The 24,165-nt window shown below is 44.5% G+C and overlaps 1 long non-coding RNA gene across 2 annotated transcripts; it reads right to left on the bottom strand.

Annotated features, from left to right (window-relative positions):
* Window positions 1–232: 232 nt before the first annotated feature.
* On the bottom strand, window positions 233–15,300 carry LOC144226574 (uncharacterized). 2 transcript variants are annotated; one of them, XR_013333686.1, is made up of 4 exons: window positions 15,037–15,300; window positions 14,481–14,589; window positions 3,050–3,207; window positions 233–2,350 (listed from the first exon to the last, which is right to left on the bottom strand). It is a non-coding gene; the product is annotated as an uncharacterized LOC144226574 (long non-coding RNA). The 2 variants fall into 2 exon arrangements; XR_013333685.1 differs by having other exon boundaries at window positions 14,481–14,586.
* Between the last annotated feature and the right edge of the window lie 8,865 nt (window positions 15,301–24,165).

The following is a 24,165-nucleotide window of genomic DNA, read 5'->3' as shown; positions in this document are numbered from 1 at the left end:
GGGGATAGAGCTGCTCTAGGTATCTAAACACTCCATTCATCAAGCTGACTCCCTGGTTCACGTCCCCAGCCCACCAGTGCCTTTAGGAATAGTGTGGCTGCTTTAAGGGCAGAGGTTTACCAATGCGAACCACTCTAAGGGCCAGAAAGGAACAGCAAGGGAAAAAATAAACTGCCAAGGTATAATCAAACTTTATTTTATACGTGATAAGCTAGAAACGTAGGATGCCAGAGATTGTAGTTTAAATTTGACATTGAACAAATACAATTTGGAAATAGAAATAATCAGTTTCATAATGTACTACTCCTTAGATTTGAAATCCAAAATGTGACATTCCTTTCTTAAGCCCCAAGGTGTCAATGTCAGGGCGTGACTCTGGTACAGGAACTGCACCCTGAATCTTTAACTGGGGACAGCACTTAGTTTTCTGTTGTTTCATGACTGAAAATAGCTGCTCACAAATGTAGGTACTTCCAAACATGGACAGAATCTTTACACAATGGTTTTTATATTTAGGGTAACCATTCCCAGGGTGTTTGTAGAATTCTAGGATTCCGACATAGTCATGTTTCGTTTTTGGTATCGTGTTGCACTGTATTCAATAGCCTCCATCTGTAGCTCCTCGCTCGCATCATTCATGGTAATTGAGAAAGGTGAACTGAACAACCTCAGCTCGTTTTCATCAAGTTTGAAACCAGAGAACCATTTTTGGAACTCAGTCTTCAACCCTGTAATTCTGGGAATATAGCTCAGGCCATCTCTCTCATGTTCGGAAATGAACTTCAGTGTAGGGAAGTGGGCCAGATTGCTCCCTGCCAAATGGGTCTCCCAAAGACACAGCTTCATTAGGAGCAAGCAAACTGAATCATACATCTGTGTAACCACTTGTGAATGCCTTTGCAGGGAGATACCTGACATGTTCAGGTAAGTCATAATGTAGACCAGAAAGGCTAAGTCTTTAACCCAATCTTTGCTAGTAAGCCGGGGAACAGATTTTCCTTTAGAAGACATGAAAAAAATCAATTTTTTCCAACAGTTCCAAAAACTGTCTTAGCACCATGCCACGACTCAGCCCTGTTAAGTCCTATGGAGGAGAACAGGCTTCCATATTGTGCATCTAACTCACTGAACAAAGCACTGAATTCTCTGTGGTCTGAGCCATGGGAACGTATAGAGCTTATGGTGTGAATTACCATGTCCATGACATGATCCATTTTTATCTTTTTAGCACTAAGTGACTCCTGGAGAATGGGGCCATGCCCAGACTTAAGCTCTGTGTCTCTGCAAAGCCCTGACACTTTAGATTTAAGTTCTGTAACAAGTTGTTCAACACCAGCCGGTGTAGAATTGCCATCTGTGCTAACACTGACTAATTTCGACCAGTCTACATTAAATTTTTTAAGACTTTCCTCCACACATACGAATAAATCATTTCCTGATGGGGTGCCTGTCATGGGTACCATGTCCAAAAGCTCTTCCGTCACATCAAAAGCTTCATCAACACCACGAAAGAATACAGCCAGTTGGAGGGCATTATCTCCATCAGCTCCTTCCTGAGCTGCAATGGAGAAAGCCACAAATGATTTACCTCTTCCCTGCAACTTGTCCATAAGTTCTCAGCCATCTCACCAACGTGCTGTGGAACAATATTAGCACTTAGGCTCATGTTGGCAAATGCTTGTCTCTGCTCAAGGCACTCCACAGCACTCAGAGACATTCCTTTATAAACTCGCCGTCTGTAAAAGGTTTGGATGCCCAGGCAATTTTCTCACTTAATACATAACTGCATTTCGTAGCCGCATCACTTATTTTATTCATATTCAAAAGGGCGTCATATTGAAATTTTAGTCTTTTTTTTCAGTTCATTTAGCTTTTTATCACGCATCTTTTCTGCGTGTCCATCATGGTTCCTGCTGTGGTTTGTTTCATAATGGCGTCTGGGGTTACGCTCCTCCCACACAGACACACCCTCTTTGCTTATTGAATGCTGCGGACATTCTTACCCTCCACAAAGAAATAAGCACGCTCCCATTTTTCTTGAAATGTGTGGCTTTCTTGTTCCAGCTTTCAATTTCCCACTTTTGAAAGAGACACATGCAGAAGGAATATTAACAGGTCACCTTCACTAATAGGAGAAAAGTAGTACTTTGCAAGAGAAAAGAACTGATTCTACTCTCTCAAGGTGTTAAGTGTGCTGTTCGCTCCTTCCATTAGGGAGGAACTTACCGAATGGTGGGGGTTGTAACAAACAGCTAAGAGGAAGCCTCTGATTTTCCTGTGCAGGTGACTGGAGACATGTAGGAATGCAGCCCCAGGGCCACCAGATTTTCTGATGCAGCAGCAAAAGAAGCTGGAAATACAGATTTCTATGTGAAATTTCTTGATTTTTAAAAATATTCATAGTAAATTGGGTTTTTTTTTTCTCTGTAAATACTATAGAAGCCATTACGATTACTCATTAGATTAGGCAGATTAGGGACTCCAGTTTGGGGTCTCTGGTTTAAACCTGACAAAAACTCTACTTGAAGAGAATTAAACATCTGACTTCTGAAACCACAGCTTTAAGGGCCTGTCCAAACAGAATCCTATAGGACCCCCAAGAAGGGGAGCTAAGCTGATGTATCACCTCAAAGTGACATGTTTTTGCAGACTTCAAGGTTACAGTTAGTTAGGACAATACTCGTTACGTTGATCTGAGGAGGATTACCCATTTTTAATACAGGGAGAAATTGTATTTAAGTGTCCCTATCCTGAGGGGTCCTGGGTGGCTCAGTCGGTTAAGCATCCGGCTCTTAGTTTCAGCTCAGGTCATGATCTCACAGTTTGTAAGTTTGAGCCCCACAACCGGCTCTGTGGTGGCAGTGTGGGGCCTGCTTGGAATTCTCCCTCCCCCTCCCACCCTTCCCCTTGTCTCTCTCTCTCTCTCTCTCTCTCAATAAACTTTAAAAAAATAAAAGCTTCCCTATCCTGACTGTAGCCCCTCTCTGGGGAACACGGCTGATGACCCAACCCTGGCAAGTTTCAGTCTCCAGAGCTTATCAGCCCTTACTTCTCCACGTGCTGTTCTTCTCGCCTCTCTCCTCTTGGCCTTGGCTTTTCCCTCCAACGTGGTCCAGAGCTATGGCAAGCCCTCCAATCTTTGTTCCTTGCTTCCCTTCCAAGGCTCTCTGTGCATCAGCCTGTGACTTGAAGTCAACATAGGTGATCCTGCAATTGTGGGGACCGGGTGGAGGGGAGAAGAAAGCATAGTCAGCATTCAGTACTTTTCTCTTCCAAATTAGTAACACACACACAAGATTCAAAAGGCAAAAGGTAGAAAAGGATACGGTGACATGTGCCTTCTGCCCAATTTCTATCCTCAGAGGCAATACGCTGTACATATAAAAGCAAATTACATATATACACACTCTATTTTTTTTAATGTTTTTATTTATTTTTGGGAGAGAGAGAGAGAGACCGACAGAGTGCTAGCAGGGGAGGGGCAGAGAGAGAGGGAGACACAAAATCCAAAGCACGCTCCAGGCTCCGAGCTGTCAGCACAGAGCCCGACGCAGGGCTCAAACTCAGGAACCATGAGATCATGACCTGAGCCAAAGTTGGATGTTCAACCAGTGGAGCCACCTAGGTGCCCCACGCTCTATTTTTTAAACTTTACTGAGATATAATTCATGTATTAGAAAATTCATCCATTTAAAGTATACAGTGAGGGGCACCTGGCTGGCTCCATCAGTGAAGCATGCAACTCCTGATCTCCGGGTTGTAAGTTCAAGCCTCATGTTGGGTGCAGGGATGACTTAAAGATGAAATGGTGCACGATGATTTCTAGTGTATTTATAGAATTCTATAGCCATCACGATAATCTAATTTTAGAACATTTTTATCATCTCCCAAAGTGTCCATCAGCGATTACTCCTCGTTCCCCCAACTCATACCCACCCCGTGTCCCAACCACTATGCTATTTGCCTACTGTGGACATTTCATACAAATGGGACCATAGGACTATGCAATCTTTTGTGTCTGGCTTCTTTTATTTAGCCGAATGGTTTTCATATTCCTCCAAGTTTCAGCATATGTTGATATTTCATTCCTTTTTATGACAGAACAATATTACGTTGTATGGAAGGAGCACATCTTGTTTACCCAGTCATTAGCAGGTGGACATTTGGGGTTGTTTCCAGTTTGGGGCTAGTAAGAATGAAGCTGGTATGAACATTTGTAGAAATGTGTGGATATACTTTTTCGTCTCTTTTGGGTACACACCTAGAAGCAGAATTGCTGCACCACATGGTAACTCTATGTTTAACATTTTCAGACACCACCAAACCATTTTCCAAAGCAATGACACTATTTTACATTCCAACCAGCAATGAATGAGGGTTCCAGGTTCCCCATATCCTTGCCAACACTCGTGATTGCCTGCCATTTTTATTATAGCCACTCTACTGGGTGTGAGGTGGGATCACACCATGGCTGTGATTTGCATTTTCTTAACAACTCAGGTCAAGCACCTCTTTGTGTTCTTATTGGGCACCAGTATACCTTGTTTGGAGAAATGTCCACTCAAGCGCTTTGTCCATTTTTTAAAAAATGTTTATTAAAAAAAATAAATAAATAAAAGTGTTTATTTATTTTTGAAAGAGAGATCGCAAGCAGGGGAGGGGCAGAGTGAGAGGGAGAGAGAAAATCCCAAGCAGGCTCCACATTCATTCAGTGCATAGCCCAACGTGGGGCTCGATCCCACAACCGTGAGATCATGACCTAAGCTGAAGTCGGACAGTTAACTGACAGAGCCCCAGAGGTGCCCCGGTTACCACACTGGTCTAAGGGGCCAATTTAATGCTTGTTTTGCCACTTGTCCAGGCAAGTCAGCAAGGGTGCTGTTCTACTGGAGAGAAGAATGGTGATAATCTATGACTGAATTCTTCCAATCTTCAATCTTGAACTTGGTAGAGTAAGCCTTCATTTCTCAATGACACTTTGACAGTTTTCTAGAAACTTCTGACCATTTATGATGCCTTCTTCAGTTTTTTCTGCCTGCTGGTAGAAAGGTTGGATAACTTCTCTTTTCTTTTCTAAAATCAGGCCTAAGTGATTTGGGAGAATGTAGTAAAATTCTGTTATGTCCGAATCCAGTAGAAATACATTCTTTTTCAATATAGGCACAAAACACACCTCTTACTCACCCCATACTTGCTCACCAAACTGATTTGGTTTGGCATCCTTAAACACTTCTTTTAACTCATGTTGAGTCACTTTATCAGGTGACTTTATACTTGATGAAAAGTGTTTTGGTATTCCGAGCTATATAACACAAAAGAATATTTTCAGTCTGGATTCAACTCTAATAAGCATCAAAAGTTCTCCAAGGGCTCTGTGCTGACTGCCAGCTCAGAGCCTGGAGCCTATTTCGGATTCTGTGTCTCCCCCTCTCTCTGACCCTCCCCTGCTCACGCTGTCTCTCTCTCTCTCTCCTAGAAATAAATAAAAATTAAAAAAATAAAATAAATAAAAAAGTTCTCCAAGGGAGGAAAAATACTTCTCCAAGAGTTGGAGAGTGTTAATAGCAATATATATTCCTCATTTAACAACTATTTGAACACACATCTAGGTGAGGGCCTATGCTACATGGTACATCAAAATACAGACTTGGCCTCTATTCTAGGGAATGTGGCCTTGTTGGGGGGAAAGGCTAGTAAACATAGTCGCATAATTACAAACTCTGGTTAAGTGCTAAGAAGGAAAAGTAAAAGGGAAATGAGAACATCTAGTAAAGACTTAACCTAGGGGAACCTGGCTGGTTTAACTGGAAAAGCACGCAACTCTTGATCTCTGGATCGTGAGTTCAAGCCCCACATTGAGTGGAGATATTACTTAAAATAAATAAATAGAAAAAAAGAGAGGGAAGGGAAGGGAAGGGAATTCCCCACCCTCCTCAAAAAAAAAAAAAAAAAAAAAAAAAAAAAAGACTTAATCTAGCCTGGAAGGGAAAATTTTTCTGAGCTGAGGAAGTGACCTTTAAGCTGAAATTCTATGGATGCAGGGACTGAGTCCCAGAGAGAACATTATGGCAGAGGAGGTAAGGGGTAAGGTACATAATGACAGAGAGTACAGTAGACAAAGGACGCTATGACAGGGAAAGTGAGCCAGGCAGCTAGAGCACACTGGGTGAGAGCAATGCAGATAAAGTTTGTGCTGTGCAGGCAGGTGACCTGGTGGTAACAAAGTACTTGCACAGACGGAGAAAGAATCTGATATTCCTTCCTGACCCAGAGTCTTCTAGATACACAGGTATCTATAAATAAATTACCCTGTTAACATACCTTTCTTTACTCCCTTTCCTTTTGATTTTCTCAATTTAATTTCATTCCCGAGGGCCTTTGTCTCAGTAAGTTTCAAGGCTTTTCCCTGATCATCAGCAGATTTAAAATTCACATAACCAAATTTCCTACGGGGATGTAAAAGAAAGGGGAAAAAACAGCAAGTAAGATCAAGCGGCACAGGACTTCTGGCTGACTAGTCACACTGGCTGTGAAAGTAGAAATCAGCACTGAGTCACGTTTACAACTTAAAACCAAGGCTCCACCAACTAGCAGTAAGAATGGCATAAAGTAACCAGAGAGGAGTGGTTCTCGCCTAGGGGCAAGTGTGACGTTCTGGCTGTCACAACTGGGGGAGTGCTTCACTGCCCAGTGGGGAGAATCCAGGCACACTGCTCCATAGCCTGCAATGAACGGGACGGTCCCCCACAACAAATTCTCCGGCCCAAAATGCCAACAGTGCCAAAATGGAGAAAGCTTGTTCTGGATCAAGGGCTAAAGTCGGTGCAAATTCGCCTGTTGAAATCTGTTTTCTGTTTAGCAACTGACCAAATTTAACCAAAACCTATAGGAAATGAAGTCTGAAATAAGGTTTCGAATTTTTGTTTTGAGAAAGAGCCATGTGCATTTGTGAATTAGAACAAAAAATATCATTCCTAATGAGGAATATGTTAGCGAACACAAGGGCTATTACAGAAAGTTTTTAAAAATTTTTCAACATTTATTTATCTTTCAGAGACAGAGACAGAGAGAGAGACAGAGCACAAGTTGGGGAGGAGCAGAGAGAGACGGAGACACAGAATCCGAAGCAGGCTTTAGGCTCTGAGCTGTCAGCAGCTCAGAGTTTGACGCGGGGCTCAAACTCACAAACCATGATGAGATCATGACCTGAGCCAAAGTCGGAGGCTTAACCGACTGAGCCTCCCAGGCACCCCTGTTTACTATTATTATCTTTTTGTTTTTACCTAAGACAGTCTGAGTACCAAAAAATATGCTCACGTCCAGGAAATACACTTCTGATGCAAAAGAAGTGGGAGAGATGAAATTCAACTTGGCAAAAAAGCAGAAGTGATACAGAACCTATTATTTGCCACCAAAGCTAGGGGGCTGTAATTAAAGGACTTAGTTTAAAATAATTCTGGGCAGGGGCACCTAGGTGGCCTAGTCGGTTAAGAGTTGAATTTGGTTTCCGCTCAGAATGTGATCTCACAGTTTATGAGTTTGAGCCCCACATTGGGCTCTGAGTTGATGGTGCAGAGCCTACTTGGGATTCTCTCTCTCTCTCTCTCTGCTTCTCCCCTGCTTGTGCTCTCTTTCTCTCAAAATAAATTTAAAAACTAATAATAAGGTACAATAAAATAAAATAAATAAAATAAAACAATACAATATAATTGTGGGCGAATAACATCACTTACAGTGGAAAATCATGAAAATATGTTTCTGTAAAGACAATGAAAATCTCGGGATTATTTTAACGTTTCAATTGGAAAAATAGGATAGCAGTTTATTTATTTATTTTTTTTATGTTTTATTTATTTCTAGGAGAGAGAGAGACAGCATGAGCAGGGGAGGGTCAGAGAGAGAGGGAGTCACAGACTGAAACAGGCTCCAGGCTCTGAGCTGGCAGTCAGCACAGAGCCCGACGCGGGGCTCGAACCCACGAACCGCGAGATCATGACCTAAGCGAAAGTCGGACGCTTAACCGACTAAGCCACCCAGGCACCCCAGGATAGCAGTTTAATACAATGTTTTTTTCACATTTATTTTTATTTTTGAGAGAGAAAGCGCGTGCATGTCAGTGAGGGAGGGGCAGAGAGAGGGGGACAGAGGATCTGAAGCGGGCTCTGTGCTGACAGCAGAGAGCCCAAGGTGGGGCCTGAACTCACAAACCATGAGATCATGACCTGAACCAAAGTGAGACGCTTAACGACTGAGCCACCCAGATGCCCCGATATAATGGATTTCCTAAGAGCCACTGCAAGATTTTAAATACAGTAGTCCCTCGGGGCGCCTGGGTGGCTCAGTCGGTTGAGCGTCCGACTTCCGCTCAGGTCATGATCTCACAGTTCATGGGTTCGAGCTCCGCGTTGGGCTCTGTGCTGACAGCCAGCTCAGAGCCTGGAGCCAGTTTCAGATTCTGTATCTCCCTCTCTCTCTGACCCTCCCTGCTCACGCTGTCTTTCTCTCTCTCTCAGAAATAAATAAAACATTTTAAAAAATTAAAAAAAATAAATACAGTAGTCCCTCTTATCTGCAGTTGCAGTTACTCACAGTCAACTGTGTGGTTTGGGAACAGACGATCCTTCCGACCTAGCTTCAAAAGTGCATTAGACAGCACTCTAATGCAAGGTCACAACCCGTATACCATGCATCTCACTCCATCTCATCACGGAGGCATTTTGTCATTTCACAGCGACACAAAGGGGGTGAGTACAGTGCAGTAAAAATCTTTTGAGAGAGAGAAACCACATTCACTTAACTTTCATTACAGTATTCTGTTATAATTGTTCTGTTTTGTTGTATTGTTGTTGACTTCTTAGTGTGGCTAATTTATAAATTCAACTTTATCACAGATATGTATGTAAAAGAAAACACATAGTATATGCAGGGTTCAGTACTATCTGTGGTGTCAGGCATCCACCAGGGATGTCAGAACGTTCCCCCCGTGGACAGGAGACGACTGCACTCACTTTGAACTCCCAGAGGCTGGTGTAACCCCCACTAAAGGGTAAACAGTAGGTAACAGAAGGACCCGACAGGACAGAAGTCTGGTCACCCACAATGAAACAGAAAACTACTGGAACTCGTTAATTTCTCCAGGGATAATACTGCTGGGCTGATCAACTTAACATTCTTTTTTTTTTTTTAATGTTTTATTTATTTCTGAGAGAGAGAGAGAGACAGCATGAGCAGATGAGGGTGAGAGAGAGAGGGAGTCACAGAATCAGAAACAGGCTCCAGGCTCTGAGCTGGCAGTCAGCACAGAGCCCGACGCGGGGCTCAAAACCACGAACCGTGAGATCATGACCTGAGCCAAAGTCGGACGCTCAACCGACTGAGCCACCCAGGCACTCCTCAACTTAACATTCTTAATCCATCGGTATTTACCCGGACAAGCCAACTCTGACAACAACTGTGAGATCATTTTTAGCAAAACATTCATTGAGACCAGTTTTTAGTTCAGCAGCGGTTTTGTTGAAATTCAGGATTCCAACGAACAGTTTGAAAGTTACAGGCGTTTCAACTGCCACACAGAAAGGTTTAAAAAACAAAAACAAAAAACAAACTCACAGTTCAGAAACAATGATGCTAAAAGAAAATTCCATTAAAGATTCTGGCATGTTGCAATGGCAAACTGCAATAAAAATCCCCTCGCTTATCACTTGGGCTTTCGCCTTGTCCACAAATATCATACCCACACTTAACCGATACCCAATCCTCCATGTTTTGTCTTGTGCCTTAAATCACAGCAAACAAGTTACCTTCCAATTTCTGTTTTTTGGTTCCAGGGGAAGCCTTCTGTTTGGCAATTTCCTTTTTCCATTTATCAGGTTCTGTGGGCAAAAGCCAGAATGCTATATATATGTTCTGTCTGTACCACTAACGAGTAAACTGGAAGCTTCTACTCTAATCACCAATATCATACCTAGGGTCTTGCCTGCTCTTCACAAAACACAGGGGTCAGGTCTGGTCAGAGTACTTTTAAAAGCATTTATAAATTAATCAGAAAGTTCTCCAAATTCCTAAAAGAAATCCAACACCCTCTGCCCAAGGGCTTCCCTACAACTCGAATTCCTTGATATGGGCTACCCCTCAACCGAGCTGATTTAGGTCATTGTTGACCTTCCTCTTCCTCTTCTCCCTCACTGCCTTTTCCCTCAGTCATTGTCCCAACCCCTACAGGAAGGGCTTTCTCCCCCTGAACCATGTAGAATATGCATCTTCCTTTTCAGAATCTAAATGAAAACCCACCTAAACAATTACTGCCACACAGACTTGTTAAGAATAACAAATTGCTCTTTCAGAAAAACTGCTCATAAGTCTGGCTATAGTACACAAACCTAAAAAAAATTCACTGCCACTTTGACCTCTTATTTTGAAATAACTTTACTGCTGTTATATTTTAATACAAATATTAATAATTACTTCTTTGGAAGCAATTTTTTTAAATTTTTAAGTAATCTCTACACCCAACATGGGGCTCGAACTCACAACCCTGAGATTCAGAGTCACATGTTCCACTGACTGAGCCAGCCAGGTGCCCCTGGAAGCAATATAATTTAAAATGTTACACAGACTCAAGACAAAAACAAAATCACTGAGAATTAGGGTTGGGGAACAATTAACCTGCATGGCTCATACGCACCACAACAGAAACAATCAATGTATGAAGTTTAGCAAAAACTCTGCTTCTGGTCATGGGGACAGCAGAGGTCAACTGTCCACTGAGATTTCCTCATCAATGAAGCCAGGCCCAAAACATCAGCCAGGGACTGCCAAGGCCAACTTTCTGAAGGGGGGTGTCTTCACAGAATGCCTCTACAGCAATGTGGAACGGCATAGGGCTGACCCTTGCTATCTCCTGGCCACTGGCCGGAAACGCCTCTGGGAGAGGATCTGTTACTTTTCTCATCCTGGCCCAACTCAGTGTTCTTATCTTCTTCCTCCTCATCGTTCTCACTTCTTTTCTTGGCATGCCTCCTGTCTTTTGGCAACTTGGCCCATATGGCAGCCTTCCAGTGTGGTGAGGTTAGTTTCTTAGCAAACATGGGAGCCAGAGACGTTCTCCCCCTGACTTTATTTTCTGGAGCAGTGGTGATCTTCCCACCATTCTTCTGAGGGACAAAGCCTGGAGAAGCAGCAGCAACAATGAAAGCAGATCTTCCCCCTGCCCAAGAGGTTACAGTCAGCAAGGGCAAGATTTGGTCAGGCACACATGTCAATGTCGAAGATGAATTTCTCAATGTGCAGTAAGAGAGTTCCCAGCACCATCTGGCATGCTTGTCTTATGAAAAGGAAAAGAAAAACAAATTCCTAGACTTCACTTAGAGTTATCCACTCAGAATCTTTACAGGGAAGGAACTCATTTCTAGAAGTATCCAAGTGGCTGCCCTAGGAAAATATGCCAAGTCAACTACTGTTTAGGTGGCTCCACATACCTTTAGAGTTGCGTACAAAGATACACCGAAGTGAAGAGCCTCCCACAACTGAAGACTGGAACATACACAGGAATGAGCGCCAAGCCCCAGAGATTGAGTCTCATGCTTCCTAATTATACCATCAATTCCCATCCCATGGCTACTAATAACTGGCCATGGTGTTATAAAACTAGATACCTAAAGATGACAATTTTAGCAAAACATTGAATGAAGTCTCATCATACACAAAAGAACAAGATGAAGAAATATGGGCAATTAATAGAAGCACTGTCTTTATCTTGCCAGTGTTAACTAGAACAATGTCATAACACAGGGAAGGCATTACTGGTGTTATGGGCTGAACTATATCCCACTAAAATTCATACGTCAAAGCCCTAATCCCCAGTGTCTAAGAATATTACTGGGGGTGCCTGGGTGGCTCAGTGGGTTAAGCATCCAACTTTGGCTCAGGTCATGATCTCAGGGTCTGTGGATTCAAGCCCTGTGTCCGGTTCTGTGCTGACAGCTCAGAGTCTGGAGCCTGCTTCGGATTCTGTGTCTCCCTCTCTTTCTGCCCCTCCCCATTCATGCTCTGTCTCTCTCTGTCTCTCAAAAATAAATAAATGTTTAAAAAGAATTTTTTTTTAAAGAATATTACCGTATTTGGAGACAGCTCTTTAAAGAAGTAATTAAGTTAAAATGGGGTGGTTAGAGTCATTAGAGTAGGCCCTAATTTAATATGACTGCTGTCCTTATAAGAGATTAGGCCACAGATGACAGATGAATGACCATGTGAATAAACAGTGAGAAGACAGATAACTGCAAGCCAAGGAGAGAGGTTTTGGAAGAAACCAAACCTGCCAACAGCTCCATCTTCAACTTCTAGCCTCCAGAACTGTGAGAAAATAAATTTCTGCTGGTTCAGCCACCCAGTCTATATTTTATTAAGGAAATCCCAGCAAACCAATACAGTTGGTGTATATATATAGCCATCAATTCACATCATAGGAAGAGATAAGAGCACGCAATTAGCATTACTGGTTATGAACACATTCATAGGCAAGCAGATGAGGGACCAGTTCATCTGGCATGGTAATGATATGGGATCAGGGAAGTTAGGTGAAAGAGATGAAGGCTTTTTGTTTTGTTTTGAACTTTTAGTAATCTCTACACCCAACGTGGGGCTTGAACTTAAAACCCAGAGATCAAGAGTCACATGCTCTTCTGACTGAGCCAGCCCAGCAACCCAAAAGATGAGGGTTTTCATGAAATAATTTCAAGGAGCCAACTTTAGGGTCTGGTTACCCTAAAAGTTCATCTAATTGCAATAGTACTACTCAATGTTGCACCAATCAGAATACACCATTATAAGAACCACACTTTAGTGACCAAGGGTGACCAGTGTGAACAGTCGAGAACCGCATCATGTGCGTATCAGCCTAAGAGAAATATAATGTGACTGTCCCTGTTTTCCTCCAAGCCACCAGAGTCTGAGTTCCAAAGCAAAAGTTGCATTTACCAAGAACTTTCTGGCTGATTGTTACAGAAAGCTAATGCAATGTATAGTGTATGGCCTGCTTGGGATTGTCTTCTCCTTCTCTCACTGCCTCTCCCCCACTCACTCTCTATTTCTCTCTCAAAATAAATAAACTTAAAAAAATGCTTCAAAGTCCAAAGATGGACTTATGGGTGCACTTTGTACAGGGCAAGCAAACTATTCCAATGCTGAACCCAAAGACCTTAGTCCCACATCAAAGGATTAGTAAATGAACATATATTTAACACGTTTTAAATTAAAATCAAAAGGTATGTATGGATAACTTACTTTTGATTGATTAAACTACTAGACTGAATAGGGCTAATGAAAGTCTCTATTATAACTGGTTGCTCAAAGTAGACAGTAAATACATGTTGGCTGCCTCTCAAAATGACTGCTTGGGGGAAAGAGAAAAATGAACCGGGAAGGGGTAAGGGCTTTGGATTCCACAGAACTATGGATAATCCTGGCTGTGTCGCTTATTAGGTCCAAAACCATGAGCAAGTTAGTTAATGGCTAAATCTGTTTTCCCATCTATAAAATGGAGCTGATGTCGCCTGCCTAATATGGTCGTTTAATGCATTAAGCCCTAGGGCAGCAGCTGCAATGAAGCATTCACTCATCAGCCGTGTACTCCCTCATCCACCTCAATTTTTTTTTCATCCACCTCAGTTCTTTTAGGACTCCACTTATTCCAATAATGAATTCCAATAAGGAATAATTTAGGACTCCCATCGATATTCCAATACCAACACAGAAGCTCCCAGCCAGAAGCACAGAATGTAGTAGGGATCTAAGTATTTGTCAAAAGAATAAATATGGAAACACAGATGTTTGGCAAGCACACACACTAATGACATTTAATGGAGCAGCTTTAAGAATCAAGAGATTTTTCTTTTAAGCCGCTATTTCCAGGCAACCAAGATCACTTTTCAAACAAAAAACACTTTTGCAATCCCCAAAACAAACCTCACTTCTCACAATGGATTATTATTCTTTTTACAGGACACTGACATTTGATTCGGTAAGATTCTGTTTGGAGTTTTTGCATCTGTGCTCATGGGAGTGGACTGTAAATTTTTTTTTCTAAAAGTGACTGTCAGGTTTTGGTACTAACTCTGGAGGGTGGGCTTGCAAAACTAGCAGAAAGTGTTCAGGATACCACTTTTGAGTTCAACAAGGCAGTTTAACTGTTTTACTCTGGATTTTTATTCTTTTTTTTTTAATGTTTTATTTATTTCTTAGAGAGAGAAAGACAGTGTGAGAGCAGGGGAGGGTCAGAGAGAGGGAGACACAGAATCCATAACAGGCTCCAGGCTATGAGCTAGCTGTCAGCACAGAGCCCGATGCGGGGCTTGAACCCACAAACCCATGAGATCATTACCTGAGCCAAAGTTGGATGCTCAATCGACTGAGCCACCCAGGCGCCCCTGAATTCTTATTCTTGACAGCAGTGTCATTCTGCTGTGCGCTGTACATATAATTACCTCATCTCTACTTCCTTTGTTCTTATCTTCTGACATCTCATCTTCTCCATCTTCCCATCTCCTTCGGAAAAAGACTCATTTTCTTCAGTTCATCTTGCCTTTTTTCCTGCTTAAAACGGACAAGATTATTAGGCTCATCACAGGGCCTTTGACATTCCATGCAATGTACGTTTTGCCTCTAGTGTCTGCAGTAAGTTTCTATGTGGAAGAATTCTACTTGTAATAAAATTAGGCCTTATCCTAAAGTTAGTTACATTTGGGACATTTTGCTCACACTAGTGAATAGCAAAATATATCCAAAAAATTAATTTTTGTGAAAGTTTGTAGGTCAGATGTCCCACACCGTGTCTTTTGCCAATATCTAGAAATGGTAACTCAAGCTTCCAAGAATGCCTCCCTCTCCGTCTCATCTGCTCCCTTCACCACACGTTTTCAAATAGTTCAGACGTTTTTAAAAATAAATTCCTCTATCAACTGTTCAAATGAAGGCACACCGGGCCAAAATAAAGCCTCCATACAGGCACAAAATCAGTACCTACGACCCAAATGTCTTTACCTTTCCGGACTGAGGACTCAGTATTAAGTGGGGCATCTCTACCTCCATCCAAATACAACACAAATAAGGAGTCTCACACCACAACCTAGAGCCGCCACTTCTCAAGTTAAACCTCAGGGGCTCTTGCCTTCTTTAAAGGCGATCGCGGGGGTGCGGCCCCGCCCACCCAGCGCGCCACCGCGCACCGCAGAGCCCCGCGGAAGGTTCCAGGGGTGTCCAGAGCAGCCCGCGGGCGCCAACAGATCTGGAGCGCCCTCCCAGCGGCCGCCGGGGCCTAGACCCGCACACAGCTCTCTCCAGAAGGAGACGGAGCCCTAGTGATTCCGCCTCGGCCAATCAGAGCCCGCACCGTCTCTGGGCCAATCCGAGACGCAAGCCCAAGGAGGAGGCCGAGAGCGCGAGCCTGGGGGCGGGGTCTCGAGCCAGGGCCTCCCTTGCTGCGCCTGCGCGCAGGGCGGACGTTTTGGTCGGTTTGCGCCGGTCGTGGTGGGCCTTTCGTTGTTCGGTTCTGGTTGGCGGAGCAAAAGGTGCAAATCCTGCTAGGTTTGGGGACCTCACCGGTGGTCACACATCTTAGGACACCCTTGTCGGTGCGCCCGGAGAAAGTGAATAGCAGTCATTAAAGCAGCCCCTCGTTGCCGGCCCGTGAGCAAGGATAGGTTCCAGGCGCTCGCGTCCGTTAACTCGGCGAGGCCGCCACCCGCTCGGAGCCGAGAGGGAGGCGCGGGCGTTCGGCGCCGGACGGCAGGGGCCGGGACTCGACAGGAGGTGGTGATGGTTCTAGCCGAGCATTAATACCTTTTCCCCGCCATCGTTGCTTTTCACACATTGTATCATGGACTTCTCAAAACTTGTGATTTAGGCGTTATTAATAGTTAAGTTTTTTTAATGTTTACTTCTGAGATCTCTCAGGAGAGAGAGAGAGAGCATGAGCAGGGGAGGGTCGGAAACAGACGGAGACACAGAATCTGAAGCAGGCTCCAGGCTCGGAGCTGGCTGTCAACACAGCCCGACGCGGGGCTCGAACCCACGAACCGTGAGATCATGACCTGAGCCGAAGTCGGACGCTTAATCCGACTGAGCCACGCAGGCGCTCCATAATAGTTAAGTTTTACATGTAGGGAAATGGAGGCAGAGGTTGAGGAACTCCGCAGCTATTGATTTGCTTCCTCAATTACTTAATATCGTTTCTTTTAGTTGAAACCATCATTAGTGTTATCTTTCAATCACCATTAGCACCAGTAGGCACAGTAGTAGGATGAGAAAGTCTAGGAATTACTCCGCCCTGGGATTTGAAAAAGCACCTTGGGATAAATGTGTGTGTCGGGAGTGGATAAGGCTGGTCCTGAGTCAGGGACCTTGAGCGCGTCCTAGTTTCAGAAAGTTCTAAACTGGAAGGAAGGAGAAAAGGAAAACCAATTTGCTTACGTATTTTAGATTTGGTACCTCACTAGCCACTTACCTTAACTAAACTGATCAAGGACAACTGAAAAGAAGCAAGACCCATTTCACTTATGGATAAAGATGCATGGTTCAAATAAAACATTAGAAGAGCATTGAATCAAGCAGTGTAGTAAAAAATATTGACCAAGTAAGATTTAACACTGGAATGCAAGGATGTTTCATGGTAAAGTAAAAAGGTCAAACTAACAGACTAAAGGAAGAGGAATACCATATTATATGAAATAAAGCCTATCTGTAAAAGTGAAACATATGATGACACTAATTAAAAAGCAGTCTTATTAAAATCAGGAATAAGAGGGGTGCCTGGCTGGCTCAGTCGGTGGAGCATGAGACTCGATCTTGGGGTGGTGAGTTCCAACACCGCATGTGGTCTAGAGTTCACTTAAATTTTATTTTAAATCAGTAATAAGAGCTTGGGACGTGAATGTCATTCCTAAGGCACAAGGAGCAAAATCTGTGAATGAAACTAAGGCCTATTTGACCACATTACAATGTAAAACTTCTGGATGCAAGAGTGTCTGCAAATCTAAAATACAAGGAATAAATTGGGAAGAAATGTTTGTATATATCAAAAACCGAGCGTCAGAATATGAAAGAACTACAAATCAGAAAAAGACGAAAATGGACCAAGGATACAAAAAGCAATTTTCAGAAGAAATTTAAGTAGCACATAAAAACGTGAAACAATGCTCGACCATACAACCATCAGGAAAATACAATTTAATAAGATACCATTTGTATCCCTCAGATTAACAAAATTAACATCAAACAAGGATTTTGAGATTATGAGAAACTGGCAAATTGTTACTGTAGGGAAGAAAATGCATATTTTTTAAATTATTTTTTAATGTTTTATTTATTTCTAGGAGAGAGAGAGCGCGTGAGCAGGGGAGGGTCAGAGAGAGAGGGAGTCACAGACTCTGAAACAGGCTCCAGGCTCTGAGCTGGCAGTCAGCACAGAGCCCGACGCGGGGCTCGAACCCACGAACCGCGAGATCATGACCTAAGCGAAAGTCGGATGCTTAACCGACTAAGCCACCCAGGTGCCCCAGAAAATACATGTTTTGTTCTATCCTTCTAAATTCTTCACTGTGGTAAGTTTTATGTAACACGGGAGCCTTCAAAAGGAAGACCTGAAGAAGTGGTTAAGCCCGAGTGTTTTATGCTGTTTGATGAAGAGTGGAGACCTGTGGGAACATGGAATGGGACAAAGGAGTATGAGCTCAGTGTGGTAAATTGGAGGAAACAGCAAGGCCTTTTGGTTCATTTTCTTCTTGGTCTCTTGGAAAAAAGGGTGCCCCTTTTCTCTGCATATAGAGAGGGCACCTTTGCTCAGGGAAGGTCAGAGTCCTCTGTGCACCTGCTTTGTTCAAATTCCTTTAGCTTAGAATACTCAACATGCCAAGGTGCCACACTTCAGGATGGTGTGTCCTGAACCCCCTCATTACAGTCACCCACGGAGAAATTTGTCAATTTCCAGTCAAGGTAAAAATTCTTCCTTACATTTTGTAATTCCACTTCCAGATATCTAAATAATAAAGAAGCAGTCACACTGATAAACTTGTGCATTTTAAAAAATATTTCTGAATGTTTATTTTTGAGAGAGAACACAAGAAGGGGAGGGGCAGAGAGAGAGGGAGACAGATTCCGAAGCAGGAACTGTGCTGTCAGCAGAGAGCCCCACGTGCAGCTCGAACTCATGAACTGTGAGATTATGATCTGAGCGGAAGTCGGACGCTCAACTGACTGAACCACCCAGGTGCCCCCATAATAAAATTCTTTTTAAGTTTGCAATAAAGCTTCACATATTGGGGAACCTGGGGGGCTCAGTCAGTTAAGTGTCTGAATTTGGCTCAGGTCATGATCTCACAGCTTGTGAGTTTGAGCCCTGCTCTGGGCTCTGTGCTGACATCTCAGAGCCTGGAGCCTGCTTTGGATTCTATGTCTCCTCCTCTCTCTGCCCCTCCCCTTCTCTCTATCTCTCTCTCAAAAATAAATATTAAAGAAAAAAGGATTTTATTATGGACATTTCCAAACACTAAGTAGAGAGAATAAAAAATGAATCCACTTTTACCCATCAGCCTGGTTCAAAACTTCTTTTTTCTTTTTGCCAAAAATTTTGTAACTATTCCCTGCCTCATGTTCCCCCCTCCTCTCTTTTTTTTTTCCTTGAGAATTTTAATGTGAATCCTAGGCATCCTGTCATTCCACCTATAAACACTTTATTATGTATAGTAACAGGATATTGGCTTGCTACCACTTAATAGCTGGCCTGTGTTCAATTTTCTGTCTCAGAAATGCCTTTTTACTGTTGGTTCGCTTGAATTAAGATTCAAAAATTTCCACACATTCCATTTGGTTGATATGTCTCAAATCACTTTAAATCTGTAATAGACAACCTCTTTTAAATGCTATTTGTTGAAGAAACCAAGTCATTTGACCTTATTCCGAATTTGGATGACACCTTTAAGGTATCTTTTTTTTATGTTTATTTATTTTTGAGAGACAGCACTCAAGAGAGCAGAAGTGGCGGAGAGAGAGAGGAACGGGATCTGAGGCAGGCTCTGCATTGTCAGTGCAAAGCCCAATGCGGGGCTCAAACTCACGAACCGTGAGATCATGACCTGAGTCAAAATCAGACGCTTAACTGACTGAGCCACCCAGGCGCCCCTCTTTTAGGTACCTTGAAAGTATTCGTCCATGTTCAGTGTTCTTTTAAACTGGTCTTAGCCCTGGAGGCTCTGTTACATTAAGGCTCAGGCTGTTTTGCAGGAAGACTTAGCGGTTGGTGGCCTGTACTTACTTCTCTCGCCTTCCTCTAGGAGTCACTTACCGTCCGGCTGTCCCACTTCACTGAAGTTAAAATCGACCAGACTGGGTGTTGTCAGCTTCATCACCCACTGTAACCATTAATCTTCTACCTGATGGTTCTATGCAGTTTGTTTTGAAAAGCAAATGATTGAAAACAATCTATTATTCATTATGGGGGGAGGGGATACGTGTGGGGACATGATAGGAATCAAATGGCCAGGATCCTAATAAATGTTGCGACTAGAAGTATCATTTTCATGTTGTATACTTCATTTTCTAAGATTTACTAAAATAGAAACAAAAGAAATCCTGCCTCACGTGTCTAATGAAGGAAAACCAGCCAGGGAAAAAGACTGGCAGGAAGATTGCAAATCCAAATCCAAGAAGGGCAGCCAGGAAAGCGTGGAGAGTGACAGCCACGAATGTGGAGCGCAGCCTGCTTTGCTTTGTTTTTGCCTGTCCCGCGTCCCTTCCTCCTCCTGACAGCCTTCATCCCCTCTAGGGTCTCCTCCCTCCTCCTGGAGATTCAGTTTCAGTGGAATTGTCCTAAGAGATCCCCGACCTCTCCTGGCCAAAGCTCAGAGGCCAGTCCGACCCCTTCTCCCAGCACGCTGGGTCTTAAGTGACATCACTTCCCCCTGGACACCTTCCCTGGGACAGGCGACCCTCTTGGGTGCTGCCCAGGTTTCCAGCTGTCAGAGCTTCTAGGCCAATATGTCTGTACGCCCCTGTCCTAGGCTTGTACAATGCCTGGCCCGTGGTGCTCAAGAGATGTTAGCTGAGTGACTGATGCCCACATTGCTTTCATGCTGATGAAGATACTTGAATAATGGATAAAATGATCCCAGCTACTCTCACAGATGTCCCAGAGAATGTAGTAGCGGCCTCGAGGCCTTCCAGTCTAGCCCCAGCCTGTGGCCATGTCTCCTGAGCCAAGGTACTCTCACCCAGCCAGGTATAGCGTTTCATGAACCCCTAACCTGGGGGCTACCTACGGTCAGCACAGAGCCTGCTGTGTCAAAGGGACACACGCACCCCGATGTTTACAGCAGCACTAGCAACAATAGCCAAAGTATGGAAAGAGCCCAAATGTCCATCAGCGGATGAATGGATAAAGATTTGTGGTATATATATATATATATATATATATACATACATACATATATGTGTATATATGTACATATATATGTATACACACACACACAATGGAGTATTACTCAGCAATCAAAAAGAATGAAATCTTGCCATTTGCAACTATGTGAATGGAACTAGAGGATATCATGCTAAGCAAAATTAGAGAAAGACAAATATCATATGACTTCACTCATATGAGGACTTAAGATACAAAATATAAGGGAACATAAGGGAAGAGAAGCAAAAATAATAAAAAACAGGGAGGAGGACAAAACATGAGACTCTTAAATATGGAGAACAGAGGGTTGCTGGAGGAGTGGGGGGGGGATGAGCTAAATGGGTGAGGGGCATTAAGGAATCTGCTCTTGAAATCATTGTGGCACCAAATGCTAACTAACTTGGATGTAAATTTTTAAAAAGTAATAAAAAAAAGTAAAGCTCATTCTACACACAAACACACACACACACACACACACACACACACACAAGCTAGTTTTAAAAGCGGTGAGAGAGAATGAGAATGATTAAGAAGTATTACGGTAGTTTGGGCTTTTAACAAATCAGCGATAATATCTGCTCATCTTAGAAGTGTATAAAGAAAACCACTAGTAGAACAAACAGAATGCGTCATCTTCAAACCAGTGAACGGATGTATCTGCTCAGGTTCTTAGTTGCAAACGACAGCAAACAACTCTGACCAACTCAAGAAGAAAAGGAATTTATTGAAAAATGCCCAGTAGCTCACAACATCAGCAGGAAGGTCAGAACACCTGGCAGAGAAAAAGGGCAGAAATCAAGGAGCCTGGGTGGCGGAAGCTCCAGGAACCAGCCCAGATGGGATGCTGCTGTTGGCACTGTGGGCCTGGACGCCTGTCATCTGGGCCCCTATTGTCACGGGTCTTAGGACCCTCTGCTCCAGATGGGAGTCCCGTGTCAGATCAGCCACGGGACTGAGGGTTGCCTGAGGGCAAGTCATGGGCCACTCGGTGACGTCAGAGGTAGAGAGTGTCCGGAACCTTCCAGCTTCTGTAGCAGGAGCCTGGGTTTGGTCTCTGAAGAGAGTCACTCCCTGTCCTGAGGGACTCCTGGCCCCCACACACACCAGGAGTGGAATACACTTGCCAGGAAGCCCCCAAAAAGCAGCTCCTCTCTATACGGAAATCCTGGGACAAAGAAAACTTGGTGGATCCATTAGAAGGGAACATGGGGAAGGGAGGAAGACTCTGAGAAGTACAAAGTGAGGGGCGCCTGTGTGGCTCAGTTGGTTGGGTGTCCGACTTCGGCTCAGGTCACCTGGAGTTCAGCCTGAGGTAGGGCTTGAACTCACAAACCATGAGATCATAACCTGAGCCAAAATCAAGAGTTGAACACTTAACTGACTGAGCCACCCTGTCCTTTACATTTTCTGAATAGATACTTAAAAGAAGAAAGAGTGGGGGGCGCCTGGGTGGCTCAGTAGGTTAAGCATCTGACTTTGGCTCAGGTCTTGCTCTCATGGGTTCGAGCCCCACGTCGGGCTCTGTGCTGAGAGCTAGCTCAGAGACTGGAGCCTGTGTCAGATTCTGTGTCTCCCTCTCTCTCTGACCCTCCCCTGCTCATGCTCTCTCTCTCTCTCTCTCTCTCTCTTTCTCTCTCTCTCTCTCTTTCTCTCTCTCTCTCAAAATAATTTTTTAAAAACATTAAAAAAAAAAAAGAAGGAAGAGTGGGAAAATGTGGCTTTGTTTGTTGAGACTAATCTTGGGACTGTGAATCCCCAGAGAAAAACTTTTCTTCTGAGAAGGATGATTCTAGCATGTTCACCGTGGCCCTTAGAGATACTGGCAGAGAAGGTTGTGTGTGACCTGCCGGAGAAGGACTGTGGGATGTAGGACACGTCCGAGGGGAGGTGAAGACGGGAGGAAGCTGAGGGACTGGAGGAAAGCGGAGCAGTCGAGAACGAGGAAGGCTAGATGAGGCAGAAGAATAAATCTGTCCTAGGGGAAGAGCAGGAAGGAGGCTGTCATGGTCAAGAGTTCCCCCTTCCAGAAGTGGAAAAACTCCTGGAGGTCCTGGGAGTGAGGAGGTCACCGAGGAACCAAGAGGCGGGGTGGAGGAGAGGTCTCCAGAGCTGACGGAAAGATCAGGAACTGAAACAAGGGCAGCAGTGGGACTTCCATGTGGACTTCGATGCCACCCAGGATAGAGGCAAGAGTGGAACAGATGGAGGGGAACCTGGGGGGCTCAGTCAGTTAAGCATCCGACTTCGGCTCAGGTCATGATCTGAAGGTTTGTGAGTTCGAGCCCCACATCAGGCTCTCTGCTGTCAGCACACAGCCCGCTTCAGATCCTCTGTCCCCCTCTTTCTCTGGCCCTCCCCATCACGCGTGTACGCTCTGTCTCTCTCTCCTTTAAAAAAGGAGTGGAATAGACAGGAAGTAGAGAGAGCCCCAGGTCTTCCACACAGAGGAGGAGGGATGTGGGTGACCGTAGCTGGGAGGGGAGGTGGCCCGAGCCCCAAGAGTTGGGGACCCTGGCCTGGGAGTAGCAGGGGGCGCTGCGGGGAACGCTGCCCCACCCTGACCAGTGCAGAAGGGCCTGCTGCGGGGACTCCGCCCCAGAGGGACTGAGATCCTGAGGCCTTTCCACCTCGGTCCCTTTTGCTTCAGGGCGGAGCCCAGAGTCGGTTTGTTCCACCTTCCATGGTAACTGGTGACCTGTGACAAATGGGACCCAGCCAATGACATGCTGGGGGAGACACTTGAGAGACCGGCGTTGAGTTCACACTGCGGGGAGCCATGCCTTCTGGTAAGTCGCGCCCCCACCTTCCCCAGTCAGCCCAGCGCTGCTCTGAGGCAGCCCTCTCAGAACCGCACGCTGGCCCAAGCTCCTCGGGACCAGAGGTCATCTCCGACAGTCGCTTAAGAAAGGCCGCTGGGAGCCCACGGTGAGTCTTTGGGAACAACTACAGGCTCCGGCCTGGAGTCCAGGGTCTGGCTGCTCCCCCCTCGCCAGCCCAGGGCCCTGGGAGCTCACTTCAGAGGCGACTTTCTGCTCTGCTTCTTTTCACAGGCCCCTGTCTTTCTCTCTGAAAGCCCCCGTCTGTCTTCCATAGGGGGTTACCTCCCTTTCTCCCTCCCTCCCTCTCCCTCCCTCCCTTCCTTTTCTGAGAACGTGAGCAGAGGAAGGGCAGAGGGAGAGGGAGAGGGAGAGAGAATCCCAAGCAGGCTCCCAGCGTTGAGCCTAACGCACGGCTCAATCTCATGACCTGAGCCAAAATCAAGAGTCAGATTTTTTTTTTTAATATTTTTATTCATTTCTAGGAAAGAGAGACAGCGTGAAGAGGGGAAGGTCAGGGAGAGAGGGAGACACAGACTCAGAAATAGGCTCCAGGCTCTGAGCTGGCAGTCAGCACAGAGCCCGACGCGGGGCTCAAACCCACGAACCGTGAGATCATGACCTAAGCGAAAGTCGGACGCTTAACCGACTAAGCCACCCAGGCGCCCCCAAGAGTCAGATATTTAACCGACTGAGCCACTCAGGTGCCCCTAGCCTTAATCCTGCCTTTAAAAAAAATTGTAAAATACACATAACATAAAACTTACCATCTTAACCACTTAAGTGTACTGTTCAGTATTAAGCAGAGTCACACTGCTGGGCAGCCATTCTCCAGAAAGTTTTCATCTTGCAAAACTGAAACTCTGTACCCATTAAACAACTCCCGCTCCCCCCTCCCGCCAGCCC

The sequence above is a fragment of the Crocuta crocuta genome, unplaced genomic scaffold, assembly GCF_008692635.1.
Source record: "Crocuta crocuta isolate KB4526 unplaced genomic scaffold, BGI_CrCroc_1.0 scaffold290, whole genome shotgun sequence".
Taxonomy (NCBI): domain Eukaryota; kingdom Metazoa; phylum Chordata; class Mammalia; order Carnivora; family Hyaenidae; genus Crocuta; species Crocuta crocuta.
This window is presented reverse-complemented; position numbering and strand designations above follow the sequence as displayed.